The sequence below is a fragment of the Papaver somniferum genome, unplaced genomic scaffold (genome assembly GCF_003573695.1).
Source record: "Papaver somniferum cultivar HN1 unplaced genomic scaffold, ASM357369v1 unplaced-scaffold_172, whole genome shotgun sequence".
NCBI classification, from domain to species: domain Eukaryota; kingdom Viridiplantae; phylum Streptophyta; class Magnoliopsida; order Ranunculales; family Papaveraceae; genus Papaver; species Papaver somniferum.
Window position 1 is genome coordinate 43,796 of NW_020626819.1, and position 9,029 is coordinate 52,824.

General features: G+C 35.0%; 1 long non-coding RNA gene across 1 annotated transcript; it reads right to left on the reverse strand.

Annotated features, from left to right (window-relative positions):
- Nucleotides 1–3,306: 3,306 nt before the first annotated feature.
- On the reverse strand, nucleotides 3,307–4,277 carry LOC113337683. The gene is made up of 3 exons (XR_003354378.1): nucleotides 4,124–4,277; nucleotides 3,895–4,026; nucleotides 3,307–3,644 (listed from the first exon to the last, which is right to left on the reverse strand). It is a non-coding gene; the product is annotated as an uncharacterized LOC113337683 (long non-coding RNA).
- Nucleotides 4,278–9,029: the final 4,752 nt, after the last annotated feature.

Here is a 9,029-nt window from a genome sequence, read left to right on the forward strand (position 1 = left end):
CAATGAGTACAAACAACAACATCAAGTTTTTGTTTTTCACGAAAATATCGGAGGTGATCTTCATTTTAGGAAAAATTTCGAAAACTGACTACATAACCATTATGCAGCCACCAAAAACGATGCATAACACATTATGCAGACGCATAACGAATTATGCAACTATTTTCTCGACTGCATAACAAATTATGCATTTATAACATGTTCTATAACCATATATAGTGCATAATGCATACAAATAAAGTTGATGCATAATGCATTATGTAGCCATATTTTTGAATGTTATGCATCAATTTTCACGACTGCATAACATGTTATGCATATAGTATTGTAGGTGCATGACAAGTTATGAAGTCTTTTTTATTGCTGGTATCGATACTAACAAATAAGTTGATGCATAACGTGTTATGCAAAAACTTTCTGAACTGCATAACAAGTTATACAACAAATTTTTTAAATGCATAACAGGTTATGCAACCAATTTCATAGCTGCATAACAGATTATTCAACCGCATATGTTTACTTCTATCACTAGAAATCACACAAACCACTCATTTAACAGAGAAATCTTGCCATCTATTTACTTCTATCACTAGAAATCACACAAACCACTCATTTAACAGAGAAATCTGCAGGTCCATACGCTACAAAAAACCTGAGCTTTGGCAACCATACTAATTTATTTGCCTAAGATAAGTTTACAGTTTCCAAACAGAAAGGCAACGAAAAGTAGTTGCGGAGCTTAAATTGCCGTACGGTAGTAGCCAAATACATTATTTGTTAAATGCAATAGATAAGACCCACTAATTTTTGTAGTAGTTATCTACTTCCAAACATTGTAACAACTAAGCTTTTGTAGTTGTCAGGTACTTGCCAAAAATTATGGTAACTACATTTATATATCTTGTTGTGAACTTAATTAGTATTTAGCAATTATTTGCTAGTGGCCAAATATTGTGATTTTGTAGTTGTGAAAGGTTAAAGCAATTAAGTTGTAGTTGGCATATGACAAATATTCCCCCAATCATTCAGAAACTAAGATCAGCAACGAAATATCTGGAATTGGTTAAGATTTAAGTTACTATCTCGTGCAGTTTCCAAACGTTTTATAGAGTTGCACTAAATATCGGCAATTAACTTTTTTGTAGTTGCCAGAAACTTGACCAACATTCTAGCAAGGGAAACAACAGAGGTTGTAGTTGGCCTATAACTGCTGGATTTGCAAAGGTTTAGACCAATGCAAATTTCATAGAGTGCAGTGCCAAAAAATTGGGACTGCAAACCCACATTAATACCAAATTAATAATTAATTGGTCACATGTATAGATCAATGCGAACTTCTTGGTTCTATAAAATCAACATTAATACAAAATTAATAGCTAAAGAAAAAAACTTAATTCAGAGAGTAATTCATGTTATAAACTAAAAGAAAGATGGAAAGTAGAGAGAAAAGAAGAAGAAGAATTCTCATTAGTTGTGTAGCATACAATTGTGTAAGGACCTCTATTTATAGGTCATACAATAGAGTGGGTGGTTAATGGCATTAAGTAATAGAGATAATGACATGCAACCATTACTAGCCATTAACATGTACTAAAGATGGAGGTTACAAGAAGAATAGTGGTGGTGAAGGATATGTAAAGGTGGTGATGTAAGTGTGGTATGAATCCACCATATATTTATTTCATAACACTCCCCCTTGGATGATACCACACTAGTAGACATTTCCTCGTTAAAACCTCGCTAGAAAAACCCGGTGGGGAAAACCTATGCGAAGGAAAAAGAGTACAAAAAGTGATGTGGACAAGCATATGTTTCCTCGTTAAAACCTTGACAAGGAAAACCCAGTGGGAAAAAACCTTGACGAAGGAAAAAGAGTACAACGCGATAAGTCCAATAAAATACCTCTTTGTATGATCCTCCCCCTGAGAAGTACTTCAGTTAAAGCTTGGCTTGCAAATCTTTGAGAGGAGAATTCCCAATTTCGATGAACAAATGTCATGAATGCAAAATACGGTTCGCTTCTTCATGAATAAATTGCTAGTTGATGAAGTTGTCTTTTATGCCAGTCTTCTAATAGTAGTGTTCTCGAGTTTTCATGCTTCTTTAATTGCATTGAGGACCCGTGTCTTGAATTGCTATCTTCTCGGATATGATTTGCAGAAGTAGTTGATGTAGTTTCTTCAACGAAGTCCCAAGATATGTATACATTACAATATGTGAACAAAAACCGTATTTGTGATTGAACCTAATGTGGTTCAGAAGGACATCCAAATTTCTAGGAGATGATTATGTTGATGTAGTCTAAGATATTGACCTTGTTAATGGTGGGAATCCACCAAATAACCAAAAATGATACAACTCCCCATTGGATGACAACCATGTTGAATTAAATTTTCTCACTAAAACCTTGCCCGTAAAACCCAATGGGAAAAAAAAATTTGGACGAAGTAAAAAGAGCAAGAATATCAACATTTTTGAAAGAAAAAGAAACGTCAATGGGATGTTGCCTCGTTAAAACCTTGTCAGGAAAACCACATGGGATAAAACCTGAAAACAAAGGGAAAAGAGTACAAATTTTGACGTAAATATGTATGCTTACTCAACTATATGAGTTTTACAAAAGAAAAGCATCAAAATAATAACTCTAGTCTATTTCAAAGACTTTTTTTTATATGGTGGTGTAAATCCACCATATATTTATAACATAACAATTCAAACTTTTTTTTATTTATGATTGATAATACATCTTATTATTCCAATTTCAACAAAAATATACATGAGAGATGACAATTAATTATTCTAGTAAAAAAATAAAATAAAGTACAGAGCATTGATCACAGTCTGATGGTACTGCTTCAAAAAATATAACAGTCTGATGGTACAATACCACTTGGGTAGCTCGAACAAATGGTCCTCCCAGAGAGAGACGGTACACTACAACACAAAAGCCACACAGAAAGAGGCTTAGATAAGATTGTGGTATCCAGTGAATATGTTACAGAGATTGAATTAGGTTCAATATTTTACATATATAATTATGTCTTAGTCTACAAAAAAAACGAATAGCTCAGCTACACTTTAATCAAAACTCAACTAGTGGAACTAAATGCCTTTCTCTTTGATAACACACTGGTTAGATTTGTGAAAGACATATATAAACCTCAACTTAAGACCATAAGTTAAATTCAAATTCATGAAAAATGCATTGAATATAACAACTGAACTTGCTCATCAAACTTCCAGGCAACTATAATTCGGGAAAAGAAAAGGCTAACAAAATCATGCGAGAACCATTTAAATTATATTATTGCAAGGCTAATATAACTATATAAGGGATAGAAAAGTAGATGAGCATTGAAACTTATTATGAACCTTATAATGGTGATTAAAAGAGATACTAGTATAGGGAAACCAACACCAGCTGATACTAGTTTGTCAAAAGTAAAGAGAAATCTCGTTGTAATAAGCAACCAAACAAAGGAAAGTAAAGCCAATAAAAATACGGAAAGATGGTAATTTATGAATAAATAGTTAGCAATCAGCACAATATGTAAAAAGAAGACAAGAATTATAATTGAATTTTACCAGTTCAGATCCGCAAGAGAAAAGAATGGCAGCACTTGATGAAGCATTATTCACTCCACCTACAATAACAAACAAACATGCATTAACATTTCCTATATGAAACTATACTTAATTGAAAATATCAGAAACATTTAGTCAATACTAACAAACTAGAAGATATCAAAAAATATATCAAAACCCTAGAAAGTTTCAGAAATTAGGTTACACTTAAAGCTATTAATTCTTCACCCTTTTCTTCCATTTTTAGTTTAGGACAGATTTAATTAGAAAACTTACATAAAAAACATGATGAAACTAAATTAAATTTACCTTTTTATGAGAGTTGCGGCTTCCTTTCCAGATCACGTTGATATCTCTTCAACGAATTCCAGCAGTTTCGAAATTAATTCATCAATAACCATATCCATAAGGTGGTGTAGAAAAGTGAATCTTGATTTCTTTCTGTTAGGGATTTTAGTGACTATGTTAATGAAATTTTCTTCACCTTTTCATTCGTTTTAAAATACTAAAATTAAAGAGAGCTTAGATTTTTTTATACATAAAAACTGAGTATTTGACAAACTAAGAGCTACTTCAAAAGAAATCATCGGATGGTTTCTTTGAAATCCGCAAATGAAAAATAAACCTTTTAAGGTGATGGTATGAAACATTTTCATTGGTTACTTATGGGTGTGTGCTAGATCTTTGGTTTTTCTTTTGCCTGTGAGAAAATAGGATGAAGAAGATAGGAGAGCGAGGGTGACAGAGATAACAATAGAAATAGATTTTTTTTTCTTATTTGACGGAGTATAAAACAGATATCCGGGTGTCAATATTACTCGCCAATGGAAATTCAATGGTTAGCTTCCCACATGTGTCAATCCGAAATCACCGCATGTAATGGTTCTTTTGATTTGCATTAATAAACTTGGACCAAAATGATGCCATGCCGATCAATGCATCTAATGTTGATTGCATCCACAAGGGTGAAGGGTCCACTTCTTTAGATGCACATGGAGGGGATTGGTCGACCTTTAGGTATCCATTATTGGTATGCTTTTAGTTAAGTGGGTATTTTTACGACGTGCATGTGACATTATTTAGTCCATCTACACATAATTTGTAATGTTGTTGGAACCTGATCGATATGTTTTTAGGTAAGGGCGTCCACGGTGGGCGATCAAACCCATTTATTTGGTGGAGAAACAAGACACAGTGGGACAGACTAAAGACTAAAGACTAAAATTCGGACCAAAACAAAATTCCAGAACAATTATAGTCTGGGACCAAGACCACCAAATTTGGTCGAGCGGACATATAATGTTCGTCTGGAGTTGGGAGAACATATAATGTTCGCCCCAAGAGAAATCGAAAGAAAAGAAAGGGGGCGAACATATAATGTTCGTCCCATGAAAATTCAAAAAAAAAAAATGGGGCGAACATATAATGATGTCATCATCAGGAATAAATGGTATATTGAACTCCAAACTCCAATCTGAACATGGATAATTGTCCTCTTCGACAGAAAAATCATTGTTCGGCTTATTTTTAAATGACCATATTTTTGTGTGCTTGATATCTCGATCCATACCAACAATGCTCAAATACCCTCCCAATAGTGCAAGTTTGGTTTCCGCAGTATGTCTGAAAGATGGTGTTATCGGGAGACACCGGAATGTTTCATCTGCCAAATTAAAAGCGACAATATATCTTCTCCCATTTCTTCCTGTCAAACAAGAGAAGGCATCCATTCCAAAGGATACCTTCATCAACCAATGCGTAGTTGATTTCTCCGATATTTCTCCAGCCACTGCTATCACCTCCGGGCGTGTATACTTGGACTGATATTTTTTTGTTTATGTGGTGGTTCTGAATTTGAACAACCTTGTAATTCCTACGAGAAGAATTGTAACCAAATCCAATGCCTATTTGGTCAGTTTTGGCAATCTGTTGTTGGGAGGTTGAAGTATTCTTTGGTGAACGGATTAAAGACGTAAATATTAGATACCGTGTCATCTTGTATAAGTAAACATATCATACCATTGCAAGAACCAGTCAAGCTCCACCTGCGATTCATTCCTATGTTAGGAAGAAGATGTTTGATCTTTGTAAGGTTTTTGTAGAAACTGTTAAAAACATAATTTGTGATTATTTTAGAAAACCCAATAAGTAAATCCCAATAATTATCTACACTAAGTAAAACCCAATACATGTTAGAATCTTCTAGGCCTTCTTTACATCAAGTATTATCTAGAGAATTCTTTACTCTAGAATTTTCTTGCAATATCTAAGTAGAGTGAGAGCTAAGCAAGTCAAGTGACTACTATTGTAAGTAGAGTGAGCCAAAGAGCTACACTAAAATTCCCTTGTAACATTTTCATTTCCAATTAATTAAAGCCTCCTCTTTTCAATCAACCAACTTATTTTCCTAAATCATTTCCATTAACCCATCACACTTCCGCATTGCGCCAACAAATATGGTATCAGAGCAAACCTAACCCAGTAATCCTAAAACTCTACTCATGGCAATTAACCAAAGTATTCAAGGTTTCAACTATGCCCAAAGTCTAATTCCAATTTTTGATGGTGAGAGTTATGATTATTGGAGTTTACAAATGAAGACATTGTTCATTTCACAAGATCTATGGGATCTTGTCGAAGAAGGTTATGAGTACACGAGACGGCAGAAACTCTATCGGCATTGACGGATGCAAAGAAAAAAGAATACAAGGAAAATAAAAAGAAAAATGCCAAAGCACTACTTTTTCTACAACAAGGAGTCAGCAAAGCTATTTTTCCTAGAATTTCGTTGGCGAAAACTTCGAAGGATGCTTGGAATATTCTCAAAGTAGCATTCCAAGGATCAGAAAAGGTAATATCCATCAAACTACAAAATTTATGGCGAGATTTTGATAATTTACTTATGAAAGAAAATGAAACTATCCAGAATTTCTTTTCAAGAGTTACTGGAATAGTAAATCAAATAAGTAGTTATGGAGATACCATCGAAAACAAAAGAGTTGTAGAAAATATTTTAAGAAGCTTACCATTTAAATTCGACCATATCGTTGCTGCCATTGAGGAGTCAAAAAATTTATCGACTCTCTCGGTACACAAATTAATCGGTTCACTCGAGGCGCACGAGAAAATAATAAACAGGTTCACGGAACAACCATTGGAGAAGGCATTTCAATCAAAAATAAATTTCAGATAAAAGAAAAATACGGAAGCCGGGAAAAAAAGCTCTAGAGGGGGATCTTCATCCAACTCCCAGTACGAGAAACAACAATCAAAGGTACGAAAAAAATAACTCCTCAAATCTCCGATGCAATGTTTGCAAAAAGTTTGGTCATGCAACTGAAGATTGCAAGTATAAGTGCACCAAGTGTGATAAATTAAATCACATGGAGAAATATTGTTGGCTTAATGAAGCAAACTATTCCGAGAAAAACAATTCTCAAAATCAAGTATTCTATTCCTGCCTCACCTCGCAACAAGAGTCGCAAGGTATATGGTACGTCGACAGCGGATGTAGCAGCCATATGACAGGAAACAAAGAATATTTCGTAAAATTGGAGGAATAAGAGATTCCTCCGGTCAAACTCGTAGATGGAAAGTTCCATAATGTTGAAGGAAGAGGAGTCATATCCGTACGTACAAGGTCAGGTAAAACTTGATACATATATGATGTTCTTTATGTTCCTGGCCTAGCTCAAAATTTATTAAGTGTTGGACAACTCATAAGAAAAGGGTACTCACTACATTTCGAAGACGGAGAATGCAAAATTTATGATAAAATTAATAAGCAATTGGTGCAAAAAGTAAAAATGTCGGAAAAAATTTTCTTTCCTATATTTATGACATCAATTGAAAATTGTGCAATGAGTGCCAATCATATTGATGAAGGAAAGTTGTGGCATTTGAGATACGGGCATCTCAATTACAGATCCTTAAAGGTTATGAAATCAAAAGGCATGGTAATTGGGATTCCCAATATCGACGGTGGAGATAAAGTATGTGAAGGTTGTATTCTTGGTAAGTTTCATAGACTTCCATTTACCAAGACATCGTGGAGAGCAAAAACGCCCCTCGAATTAGTGCACGTTGATATATGCGGTCCGACAAGAACAAATTCACTCAACAACAAAATACATTCTCTCTTATTCGTGGACGATTATACCAGGATGATGTGGGTGTATATTCTCGAGCAAAAATCCGAGGCATTCACTAAATTCCTAGAATTCAAGGCGCTAGAAAAGAAGCAAAGTGGCCATCTATTGAAGGTTTTTCGTACATACCGTGGTGGAGAATTTACTTCAAAAGAGTTTATCAACTACTGCAAAGAAAATGGAATTAAAAAGGATCTCACCGTATGATACACTCCACAACAAAACGGCGTGGCGGAAAGGAAAAATCGTATGATCGTGGAAATGGCCCACAATATGCTAAAAGCAAGGAAACTACCCAACACCTACTGGGCGGAAGCAGTCAACACAACAGTTTAAATCCTTAATCGCTCGCCAACAAAAGCAGTTCACAATAAAACTCCATACGAGGCATGGCATAATAAAAAGCCTGAGGTAACTTCTTTCAGAATTTTTGGTTGTGTTGCATATTCACATATTCCATCTCAACACAGAGATAAGTTGGATGAAAAAGGAGAAAAGCTAATATTCATCGGATATAGCAAAGAGTCTAAAGCCAGATAAAAAGGAACTGGTAATATCAAGAGATGTTATCTTTGATGAATTCAAAGATTGTGATTGGAATGATGAACAAGATAACCACGAGTCGCCACTACTCATCGAAGAAGAGCCAGATCATCCACACCAGGAAGAAAACACTCAACCAGCAAGCCCGAGATCTCCTAGTCCAGCACAAAAAAGTCCAAGTTCATCTGAAGCAAGTGCCCCACCTAGAAAGGTGCGTTCCCTAAGAGATATTTATGGTATATCTAATTGTGCATTTATAGCACTAGAACCTCAAAAATATGATGAAGCGGCAAAAGAAAAAAAATGGAGAAAAGCCATGGACGAAGAAATGCGAGTAATCGAGAAAAATAAGACATGGGAGCCTTTTAATCAGCCAATTGAAAAATTAATAATTGGTCTGAAATGGGTCTACAAGAAATACTATAATGAAGATGGTTCAACCCAAAATCACAAGGCAAGGCTAGTTGCAAAAGGATATTCCCAACAACCAAGAATCGACTACAATGAGACATTCGCCCCAGTCGCTCGCATGGAAACAATCTGTATAGTGTTAGCCTTGGCATCTCAACTCAAAATGAGAGTCTACCAATTAAACGTAAAGTCGTCGTTCCTAAACAAAGAGGAAGAGGTGTATGTTGAACAACCTCAAGGATATGTCCGAAAAGGAAAAGAAAAAATGGTTTATCGTCTCTGCAAAGCACTATATGGTCTCTAGAAAGCACCGCGTGCATAGAACAGCTAAATCTACAAGTA